At 43.1% G+C, this 12,130-nt stretch overlaps 1 protein-coding gene across 2 annotated transcripts in view; it reads right to left on the reverse strand.

Annotated features, from left to right (window-relative positions):
- Positions 1 to 12,130, reverse strand: part of lzts2a (leucine zipper, putative tumor suppressor 2a) — a 41,396-nt gene that overhangs the window by 10,281 nt on the left and 18,985 nt on the right. Inside the window, exon 1 of one of the 2 annotated variants that reach the window (XM_020094589.2) lies at positions 9,173 to 9,452. The exons of the other annotated variant lie outside the window; for it this stretch is intronic. The gene's annotated coding sequence lies outside the window, so the exon portion shown is untranslated. Of the gene's footprint in view, positions 1 to 9,172; positions 9,453 to 12,130 lie in introns of those variants that run through there. 2 annotated transcript variants of the gene reach the window in all.

The raw sequence follows: 12,130 nt of genomic DNA on the forward strand, positions 1-12,130 counted from the left end.
TTCCTTTGAGGATGGACTGACCCCATCCCTGTTTGCCTTCAAGTATTGCCAGGTATGAGTGGAGGTGATTTAAAAACACCCCATAAAACTAACTCTACCAAGGCAGATGGATTTATCCCCTGCAGGAATCCATCTGCTCAAAGAAGCAGAAACACAGTGGTTCAGACCAAAAGGTCCTGCAAGGGAGGAACTGCTGGCAGCTACAAGTGTGTCTGTGGTGTGACGAGTGAGAAGCGAGAGTTTGCAAGGTTTCATCAAGAGAGACTTAAGACTTTTAAGACCACAATGATATGATGAAAGTTTAGACCTACGTCAAGTACGACAGATATGATACAGAATTACTTACACATCCCCTAATTTAAGATGATAAGAAGTAGCTGAATAGAGAATAACCCTCAAAGCGCTGTGTTATCTCCGAAACTATGCAGACAGTGAGTATCCATATTTCCCACAGCCACGCCGAATGTACTGCTATACATTCTGACTGGGGTGTTTGTTCCACGTTGGTCTTTTGTTTCACCCAGTTTTATTCTTTATTTCATGCAGCGTGCTAATATCTGCATTGTCAAGAAAGAACTAGGGCACAAGGAAACATGATTAACTATGCATGATGCCAAAACATTTCTCTTATTTTAAGAGAGTGTATTTTAACATATTTAAAACTTTTTAAGGCCTAAAATTCAGGTAATTGGATTTTTAAGAATAACAATGAACGCATATGTGAAATACACTGAGATAGTTCATCATCTGCCAAGTATTTTTTTAAAGCGCCTGCTGTTTTCCAAATTGTTTCTGATGAAGCTCTCCCAGATGGTTCTGTGAAACAAACCATGTGGCACTCAGATCAATACAAACTAGTTCAGTTTAAACATATTCAAGAAAATATTGATTGTGGAGGATTTAGGAGGTGAAAAGGGCATCCAGGATGTAAATGTACAGTAAATGTTCAAATTACAAAATATGGATGAAATATTGTGACTTATTGTTACATTAAATTGTGATAATTCATCAAGATCATGCAGCTCTACATGGGACTTGAGGGTTGCTATATAAAAATACAAATGCAGTGAGTGAGAATGAGCTAAAGAGAGACTTCACAAGTACACATGAGTCAAGAGATAAAGATATGTGTGGTATGCAATCACTTCCCATGCAAAGAAAAAATAAAACATCACGCCTCTCACCCTCCTTTTACCTTCTTATCCAGCCTCCCCACCGCCCAGCCCTGACAAGGACCTCTCAGGCAGGGATAATAGAATTAACAACCCTGTGAGACCGTCAACCGTGACCCCCACAGCCTTAACCCTGCAACCCCCCCGATGAGTAGAGGGGAGCCGGTCTGATTCTCTCCTCCCACCCCTGTGACCTCCAAGGGTCTGTTTTTGTTCTGGGTACTCGGGCAACAAATCTCAAAAGCTAATTTCCCCCTCTGATCTCGCTCAGTGGTTATTTCTCAAGAGTTATTGAAGCCCTCCTCCTGCCCTCCTTGGCTGCATTCCTCTGACAATGTGAAAATACCTTTTCCATCTCTGCAGCCTCCCTTCCACCACCTTCCTGATTATACGCATCCTTCTCTGTTGTCAGCAGCACAAGACAGGCAGAGAGGAACCAGTCATGGTCACTAAATATAGAAAACATCTCAAGTGCCTGAAATCATTCTGATAGTCTTTCATGAGGCGTTTCTCTCAGCGAGGCATTTGATTCGATGTTCAAAAATAAACTCCTGTAGTGTTGCAGCCAGCTATTATGGGGTCAAACCAGGGGCACTTTACACTGCATCCTGACACTCTACAACTATTAAATGATGCCGGGTGGCTCAAAGGCAGCCTCTCTGCCTCTGACAGGGGCTGAAATTACACCAAGGGTTTGGGAGAGTTTACCCTCCACAGGGCACCAACTGGCCGAGGATGAGTGAGAGCATTACTGACAGGGGCAAGAAGTTCCCAGGTATCTCTCTAACAAGATCCAGAAGTAGGGGTCTATCATGGGGAAATAATCCCGTTATGATAAGTCTGTTAATAACGCCGGTATTACTCAGGAGAGGAAGCCCATTATTCTGCAGCACCAGATCGCCCCTCGCAATCACACGCAACCTTCAAGCTCTTCCGGAGCCTCTGCAGTGAGTCAGGATGGAAACAGAAAAGCTAGACGAGGAGGGAAGAAAAAGAAGGGGGTTTCAGGGGTGAGGACACAAAGGCGGGTGGGTGGAGGTGATGGTTGGGGGTATAGAGGAATTCCAATGCCAGGTAGTCCAAAGAGAGGCTCCAAAGAGGCCTGAGCTCTTGGGAAAATCAGGCATCTATAATCCGGTTTGGTCATTATTTGGAGAGCATACAGACACCGGGGTCTGAGCACCTTCAGATCTCCTGACAAAATCAAACCTGAAGGGAGACATTGTTTCCAACCTAAAGCATTTCCTCTACTGCTCAGTGCCAAACATGTCACTGAATTTAGCCTAAGTGAGTCAACTTTTCTCTTGTTTCTCATCTTCCTTCCTCATGTGCCTCTTTCAGATAAAGTTTTAAGGACAAAGAGGAGAGAAATGACAAGGCTTCAATAGACGTGAGCTTTAACTATGAAAACAAACCGAGATGATGTGTTTTCAAGAGATCTATAGTGAGGCCAACCAGGACATGAGTGACCTGTGGAGCTGTGGGGCATGACCCAAGGAAGCACCCATTTGCTGCATATCTGGTCCAAGTGGTGAATCCACCTTTCCACCTTTCTTTAACACTATGAGATTTATTTCTCAGAGAATAATCCATGGATCTTGATGGAACAAAACAGCCATGTTTAGGGGATATTTATAGATGTCTGTGCAAGTCGACACAGAATCAGATTCAAATCTAAAATCCAGATCTAGTGAATGTAAATGTGGTTTCATGAGGCGACTATTGAGTCTTGATGTATGAGGTATGCACAGTGTCATTCTGATTCTCTGTGGACTGATCACTAGGACTGACCCTGTTCCACATTACAGTAATTTGATCCTGATTAGAGCAGCTTTAACCTTTTATAAAGGTGACATCTTCCTGATTAACTGCTGTGTTTTTAGGGTCTTTCACCTCCTTCCTCCACTTTCATCCCTCTTTCCTGTCCCTGCTCATTTTCACCCATTTCCTCTTCCTTGCCTCCTGTGCTGGATTTTTGCTCCACTGCTCCTCTGTCACTGTCTTTTTTCCATCCCCCTCCTTGCTGGTCTGTGCCGGCCAGATTTTCATCTGGCCCTTCTTTAACAGCAACACCACAGCGTGACTAACTGAAAGCAAAGCCAACGTGAAGATGAGAGCAACAGGTGGAAAGTATAAAATTGACAGAGCAGAGCAGGAACTGTGTGGACGAGGATTAAAACTGCTCTGATTATAGGTGAAATTGTTGAGAACTTGTTTGGACCAGCAGAAATACTTCACTTTACATTCAGAGCAAGGGTGGCCTTGATTAATCATGAGTGGGTGAGAAAGACAGATAGAGAAAATAAACTAGGTGATCCATGATAATCCTCGCTGGGTACTCAAAAAGGAAATCCACAAGTATGAACAAGAGCGATACATGCGCATGCAATACCTCAGCATGTCAATCAATCCGCACCTAATCTACTCGCCCATTTATTCGTCAGGCATCTACTCACACAAACACAACAGTAAAACTTCAAAACGGCAAGAAAATGGTATTGAAATGAAGTCAGCCCACTCCACTGTAAAAGGAGAAGGGAAGTCTTTTAATGTTTTGCCAGAAGACCTGAGGTTATATTATGCCTCCATTCCAACACAATGACTGTCTGTCTGAGTGGTCGCTCACTGTCACCTTCCCCCACATGGCTTGCCTTTGTTTGTGTGTGTGGGAGAATGTGTGTGTGTGTGTGTGTGTGTGTGTGTGTGTGTGTGTGTGTGTGTGTGTGTGTGTTAGATCTCTGAATGCATGCAAACCTACTCATTCCTCATTAACGCTACGCCTCAGTGCCAAATCTTGTTTCGCTTAAATCAGAGAAACATTGTCCTCTTTGGCAGAGCAACGTGGTTGACATTGAAGTTTAACTAACGCTGCTCGAGCGTCCAGGCTGCCGCAGGGCTCCGACTATATCAAACCAGGTTTTCTGAGGTGAAACAAAGGAAGAAATAAGGTTTCTAAAAAGTGAGTCTGTGCATGAGTAATTGGCAACAGGCCCGCCCTCAGTCCTGTTTTTTTTCCCTTCCTTTTCTTTTACAACCAGCATGTTGGTGTTGCAGACTTTAGTTTCGAGCTCTGTTTAGAGGCGTCGTCATGGCAGCGGAGGCCATGCACAGGGCGAAAATGAGACAGGGGTAGTGGGAAAACGAAGGAAAGAAGAAAGAGAAAGAGTGATTGAATAGGTGAATGAGGGAGTGGGAGTCTTGTGATCGTCTGACAGCAGGCAGGTTGGCTCCTTAGCATCTCAAAGCATCTGGCCTCAATTCGGACCTGAGAGGCTGCTGGAGAGCGGGGTGACCAAGGCCTCCGTCTCTCTCTATGGAAGCACACACATAACTGCAGAGAAACTCACGAGTCCCTGTGGGGGTTGACGGAGAGAGCAGCCAGCGATCTATTGAAATGCGATTCAGTAGATGTCAATGACATGAAAGTAGCGACACAGCCTTGTGAAAACACTGTGGTCATTCAGGGACGCAAACTGTCAGTCATGCGCTTATTCGAGGGACAGTGAAATGAGTTGTGCATCGCCCTGTTGGTTGCTCCACAGAGCATCAACTAATTAAAACAGTTGTCTTTGCTCATGTCAAGTTTAGCCATATGAACACAATTACTGGAATGTTCCAATTTTGTCTCAACATCACAAGGCTCATTTGGCAGATTTGGAAACCAGTGTAAAGTTTCAGTACTGATATTATAAAAACATCTGAATATCTTTCAAACGTGTTTTTCATTCATCAAAAGAAGCAACATTTCTAAAATATCAAAGAAATAGTGAAACCTTTTGGGAAATATTGAAGCGAGCCAGCATTATTACATTATATTATATATTAAAACATTATATTTAGGTTGCTTGTACAACCTGTACAAAAAAAAAGTGTGACAATGAGAATTGTATTGACAAATGGGCAGTTTTGCAGGACTTATGTGACCTTTACTGTGCTATTAATGGTTTGCACATTAAAAATACAGTTGTCATAAAAGATTCATTCACATGTGCAAAGGCAAACTACACACATACAGTACCTGGATTAAAGGTCAAGTGTGTAAGATTTAGGTGAAAGAAATCTTAAAATCCTAGTGTGTAATCATCTAAATTGTATGAATTGTTGTCTCTTGAAAGGTTTTTTAAAAACATGAACAGCAGTACACAATATTTTCAGTATCTGACTAATTAATATGAAACGGTTTTATGGACAATCGCCTCCCACAGCAGTAAAGCCGTCGGTTTGCAGTCAGCTGGCACCGGAGGAAATCGAGGCACCAGTATGTGAAAAAGTGGAGGATGGCTGACATTCCTGGTCCGCTCCACATGTCGGATTTTCCAGGAGGTTCTCCAGCCACTGACAGTTATCCAGCAGTGGCCAGTGGTCAGACCCGCAGACACTGGAAATACCGAGAATGCCAGTGGTAGAGACGGGGATTAGTCTGGCCAGCAGACTACTGTTTGTGAGGATCAATGACTTATGGACTTAATACAGTGGCAACAATTTCTTATCAGAGCGAGAGCAGGTAATCCTGTTTTAGCATGGTGTTTACCAGATTTTGGAAAATCCTAGTGCTCTCATTGTCCCAACAGCAGTGAGAAGAGTAAAGTTTTCCCTCCTAAACTTCCCTTCCTTCCCCCCCTGCTGCTTTCGCTGTATGAACAGTGGAGAGCCATTGTTTCAGTTGAACAGAGGGCAGAGAGCGGAGAGAAAGAGCCTGTTATCTCACGCTGAAAGCAGCCACACTTTGACTGACAACGTGACCCACAATGTGAGAGAGAGCGAGGCGGTGGCAGTGACAGGATGCACGACTGCAGCAGAGCAGTTTACTTACAACCAGGCTTCACTGACGCTACACTATCTGACACGGCTCAGCTTCAAAATAAGAAATCATTTCAGCAGAGGTGTCACAGCTTCAGCGTGAAATCGCTGATCAGACCCTAACACACATAATGCCACACATAATGCCACACACACACGCACGCACGCACGCACGCACGCACGCACGCACACACGCTACTAAATACAGCCCTGCAAATGAGTTCCACAGCAACTATTACATAAGCAGCGACGCCTCATTTTAACGGTGCCAGCCTCCATGTATAATTCACTTCCACTCATCTGAGAAAATATCTGACATGGCAAAGAAGCACATGTGCAGACGTTTTCAGGCATATTGTCCACACCACTGTAAACTTGAGAAAGTCAGAGAAGGAGGGGGGGACAGACTGGTGTGGAAAACAGTCATTCAGCAATCTGAGTTTAGGCCAGGCCGACTTTTAATCTCTCACTCAGTCTTCCTCTGTCTCGCTCCTTCAGTCGTCCACCATGCTTCTCAACTGGAAGCTTTACGTAAAGACCTGGCATAAGATTCAGTTCGACGGGATCCACTGGAATATAATGACACTCGGATCTGAATCCAGTTTGGAATCAGCTTATCCAATCTAAAGCAACTAAACTCAAAAACATCTTTGTTAAAAAAAGTCGTTGTCAACTTATTTCACTCCATACCTCAACCACAAGGATTCTACTGTGCTGAGAGGTTGTAGGAGTTCCATCCCATATTTTGTCACCGCTCTGTTACGTTCTTAAACTGTGTCTTGACTCATTTATCTGTTCCACCCAGCCACTTCTCTGCTAAGGTGCTGGAAGCATCGGTGAGTCAGAAGTGATAAAAGACGTCTCTGCACAGTTGGATCTATAGGCAGTGTTTTTACTTCTGTAGCCGCAGAAGTATAAACAATATTAATTCTACTTGATCCATTTGCAAAGATCAACTAAATCAAGTTTTCTGTACGTACAATGCATCTAACATTCCCTGAGCCATTGTTGTACTGCCACAGATCACTGATTCTGATGTGTCACAAAAAACGGACTTGAACTTGTCAAGTTATCAAAAATCCAAAAGTTCTTACTCTAACATATGCTGCTTTCAGACATGGGCTGAACTCCAGATATGATGAAATTATCCAGAGGGGCTGTATGTGAGAATACATATGTCAGATGCAAAACTGGAAATAAAAACATAACAGAGAAGAAAAGAAAAATTCTGCAAACACAATCACATGATTTCTAAAGCAGAATTTACACGTAATGTCCACCTCCTGGAAGACGTCAACATTCACCTGTATGTTCTGGAAATATTGCTGTGCTTGTTCAGACATGTGAACATGTCTGAATCATACTATCTCCTGCCACATTGTTTATAAGTGAAAGTCAGAACTTGTCTCAATTGTCTCAATTGATGAAAATTACTTAATGTCTTAAATGAGGGAGGGTAGATAAATATTTAGGCAAGGTAGTAGTGGTTATCTCCTTTGTCACAAGTACCGTCCAACAAATACATTTCATCAATGCTTCGTTGTGTATCCACACTTTGAAGTTAGGGTTAAGGCGGATCATCCTGTTCCTTGTGTGGCTCAGTTTTGTCACCAGTGTTTTTTCTTCACAGTCATGTGGCCCAAGAGTCATTCCAGGAGAAATCATGGATAATTTTGATAAGGGATTTGTCGCGCGCTGAGGTTATTATTTTACATTTCTCATTTCAAGCTACTTTATTATCTTTTAATATTGTAAATATATACACCACACAGGAAGCATGAGCCAACACAGCTGGACGGGGTTATGTGTGTAACCTGCAACACACATTTAGCTCATTTGTTTTGTTCGGAGCAGATGAGGTAACCCGTCGTCCATCACCACTGTTCCCCTCGACCTCAGCGCCCGACTTAAACTTTACGTCAGCGTTCACGCCTCGACACCTGCATCAGTCCCTCTACGTCAACGTCAAAATTCAGGGGGAGCAATTACAGCCTTCTATTGAACGAAAACCTCAACATGACACTGTCAGACAGGCAGCTACTATAAAGAGTAGACTTGAATGGACGGCCCCTCCAACCACTCCTGCTATAAACAGATCTGCTGACACATTACTCTGGGGCCATAACAAACTTGATGAGAAACTACAATATGTTGCCCGAGGCGCACAAGGAGTCTTGTAATTACACGCGTAGGGAAGACAGAAGAGAAACAGCAGCAGCCTGTGTCTGCCGGAGTGCTTCGTCATCAAAAGAAAACTGAAAGATTCCCTTTGAGTCTTCTGGATTAAAAAACAAAACATGTTTTGTACGGGTCACACTTTAGAGATGCAGCCTAATTGTCTGTTTTGGAAGAAGTATGCACATCGCCTTGCGCTCTTTCTTATCTCCAGTGGGAGTGTGTGTGGTTGTGTGAGAGTGTGTGTGTGTGTGTGTGTGTGTGTGTGTGTGTGTGTGTGTGTGTGTGTGTGTGTGTGAAGCCAGATTGAATATCACCCTCCTCCTCCTCCTCTTCTTCTTCCTCCTCCAGGCCAACTGTCCAGAGGGTGGAACAGCTTTTCTTACTAGGCTGAAATTTCAAATCAATACCCCCCAACAGTCTGTAATGAGCAGATTACCCAGGGTCAGGATTAGAAAAAACAACCCAAAACTCATCATCTCACCTCAACAAATCCCAGCTACTGGCTCTGTTCTTCCCCGCTCCAGCAGGCCAGGGGTCAGTTAGAGCGGCCACAGTCCCAACAACTGCAGAAAACTCACTTTAAGTCAATACCAGTCAGCTGACTCTGAATCATCCAGCTGCCTTCAATCAATCTCTGGCAAAAAAGGACCCGAGACCAAGTTTTCCAGAGATTCTTCACCATTCAGATCTCAGTTTATCCAGAGTTTAGTTTAGTCATCATCACCGACTTTTTTTGGCCTTCTCCAGCATTCCTCTACCAGTTTCCAGTCCTATTTAAATCAGTGTTTCGGTGTGGATGGGTCTGCCAAACAACTTCTGTCTCCAACTCTTTTCCGTTTAACACCTTCCTTTAACGGCATTATCGCAAATGACACCTTCTTAAGTGGCTTCACACTGACTCACGGTGCTCGTGAACACAAAGTTTCCTCAAGCAGATTTAAATCAATGTAAACAAAGACCATCTTAAATACTGAGGATTAGGACACACACACACACACATTCATATGCATACACACACTCACCCCAGTGAGAGCCCTGCATCGCTGCCTCCACTTGTCTCTGTCTCTCTTGCAAAAGAATTACAAAATGACAAAAAAAAACCCTCCAGTCTCAGTCAGCTCAGATTCTCCTTGTCGTTCCTCTTTCTTTCCCCTCCGTCGTCGACCTCTTCTCTGTCACCCTCCACCTTCCTGCCGTTGCCTCTGCACTGCTCCAGGACTTCATATCCCCACACGAGGAATTTCAAATGGAAGCCCCCTTATTTTCCTGTCCTGTCCTCCTCCTCTCTCTTCTCACTCCACTGTTCCTCTTCTCAGTTTTCCTTCCCTGCCGTCAGCCCTAGCACCGCCTCCCCCACCTCCTCCTCCTCCTCATTCCTCCCACCCCTCTCTTACTTTTGTCTGCCAGCCCCCCTGCCTCTAGTTTCCCTCTTCTTTTAACACACATACACACACTCTCTCTTTCTCCTCCCCCTTCTCTTTTAAGCCTGATCTTCATCCATCCCCTTCTCTTTCACACACATATTCACTGCATCAACACAATCCTGCGTCAGATTGAACCTTTTTTTTGCAGTTGTACCCACTGGGTCAACTTGATGGGTGTGTGATGGGCCCACACGCATCAGGGGAACATCCCCTCTTACCACATTCATGTGTGTGTCTGTGTAAATGACCACACTGTTACAGTTGTTTGTGCAATTATCAACAGAGAAGGACAACAACAAGAGCTGCAGCCACTACAGAGGGAGGGGGGCGGGTCAATTAACCAGTAAATTATATAACGCATTTGTGCTGCTTCCATTGCACATGCTGCATGCTCCCTTGTGCACATGAAGGTGAGCATGAGCGATGCTGCAGGTAAAGCACAAGTGTGAAGTCAAATCAAAAGGCGGTGAAGAGGTTTTGTTGCACTCTGAGTTGTGTCGAAGACGTTTGAGGTGAGATTGAGAGGAAGATGGTGGAAAGTGAAGTGTGTGTGATGTGAGATAGACATGAGAGCTGAAACTAATGATTCATAAGTAGTCATGAGTTAATCAGATGCTTATTTTAACATTTGCAGTTACTATTAGATCTCAGTGTCAAAAAATACTAATAATACCTTCAAAGAGCTCAAAGTGATGCCATAACAACTTTCAATAACATTCAAAATGATTTAAAACAATGAAAAGCGACATTTCATTCCATTTGAAAAGATTGAATGAGGAGAATGTTCAGTATTTTTAGCCATGTTAGCAGCATTGGCTCTATTGTTTGTCAGTTATCATTAGAGATGATCCGATACCGTTTCTTGCTTTTGAGCAGTTTGGAAGAAGTGATTTCCAGGAAAGGAAAACTGTTTTATCATTATCTGGGTAAAACTAATGACGCTACTATCAGTAACGGATCATCTCTAATTCTAATGACTTTGGTTATCACCTGATTTTTCTTCTCACGCCACCATGAGGTTTTGCCTGTGTATGAAATGTTTTACAGACAATAGTAATACTGATTACAGACACAGACATTTCCCCTCTGGATGAATTGTTATCAATGTGGTGATTTTTTACTTTTAAAGGTCAAGTGTGTAAGATTTAGGTGAAAGGGAACTATTGGCAGAAATTTAATGTAAATTATCCTTGTGATGTTTTTACTAGTTTGTTTCATCCAAATTTTATGAATTGTAGTTTTCTTTACCCTTTATATTCAAATACTTTATATTTACATCAAGGGGACCCTCTCAACAGAGGCCGCCATGATTTTTACATTAGTCCAGACTGGACAAACTAAACACCTTTTGAGTTTTATGACAACTGAAACTACCACAGTTTCTTTTTCATGTTTGGAAAGAGAGAGTGAGGTGAGGGGTGTTCAGCTGCAACGTGTAACTTCAACACTAGATATCACAAAATTCTACAAACTGTACCTTTAATTAAGAGTCATTTTTATTATTTTCTTTATATAAATAAATATATGCTGTGGCAAAGGATTCCAATATATTCATGCTTATTAGAACATGTTAACACGCTAAGCTTAGACGACAAACATGGTAAACATAACTGCTGAACATGTTCGCATGCTGTCTGCCTTTAAACCAATAAAATAGCTCTGTGCTGACATACAGCCTCACGTACCTACTGGCATGGCTGTGAACAATTATTTGATTTTCAGGATCGTTAAAGTGTTCAATGATTTTTCCACCAATTTGCGATTGCGTTTAATTCAGTAATTGAGCAGCACCAAGCACTAAGCTACTTATAAATAGCTCACACTGCTCTGCTGTGGGGCAGACAACACTAACTACTTTAGCTTTATTGTTGTATGCTGCCATGGAAAACCAGTAGGAGGACTGAGTAATGCTGGGAGAAGCTTTGTCTGATTGCGTGTGTGTGTGTGTGTCTTTCTCTCTTTACTGGAACTTCTCTGTACCTCCCTCTGAGTCCCACAGTGTGAAGTGAGAAGAGAGTTCACTTTCTGCTCCCTGACTTGGCACTTTACTGCCATTAACACGGCCCACCTCTTCCTGCTGAAAACACAACACCAGAAAGCTTTTGAGTCACTTATATGAGTGTGACAGTGGTTGCTCGCTGCATGTGTGTGAGAGAGAAAAAGATACAGTAAGCAAGATTTTCTATATCAGCCTCCAAACAGGTAATAATCTCTCAGTTCAGGATATGAGTCGGTGCAGAGCAGGAGGGTAAATGTGATGTTGACCAAGTTAGGTAGGGAGAGAAGTTTAAACTTATAAGTGGACACACACACACACACACACACACACACACACACACACACACACACACACACACACACGACTTTTACTTCTTTTTCTGTAACTTCAGTCATTAGTTTTTCCTTCAACTGCTTCTCTTTGATGCCAAACAACCTGATACACAACGACTGCATAAACAGATTTTTTGGGCCACTCAGGGGCAACAGAACAAGCCGTATCATAGACTGAATATAAAGATTGACGACGGGTCTCTCTTCCTCCCTCTATACAGAGAT

Source organism: Paralichthys olivaceus, chromosome 14 (genome assembly GCF_024713975.1).
Source record: "Paralichthys olivaceus isolate ysfri-2021 chromosome 14, ASM2471397v2, whole genome shotgun sequence".
NCBI lineage: Eukaryota > Metazoa > Chordata > Actinopteri > Pleuronectiformes > Paralichthyidae > Paralichthys > Paralichthys olivaceus.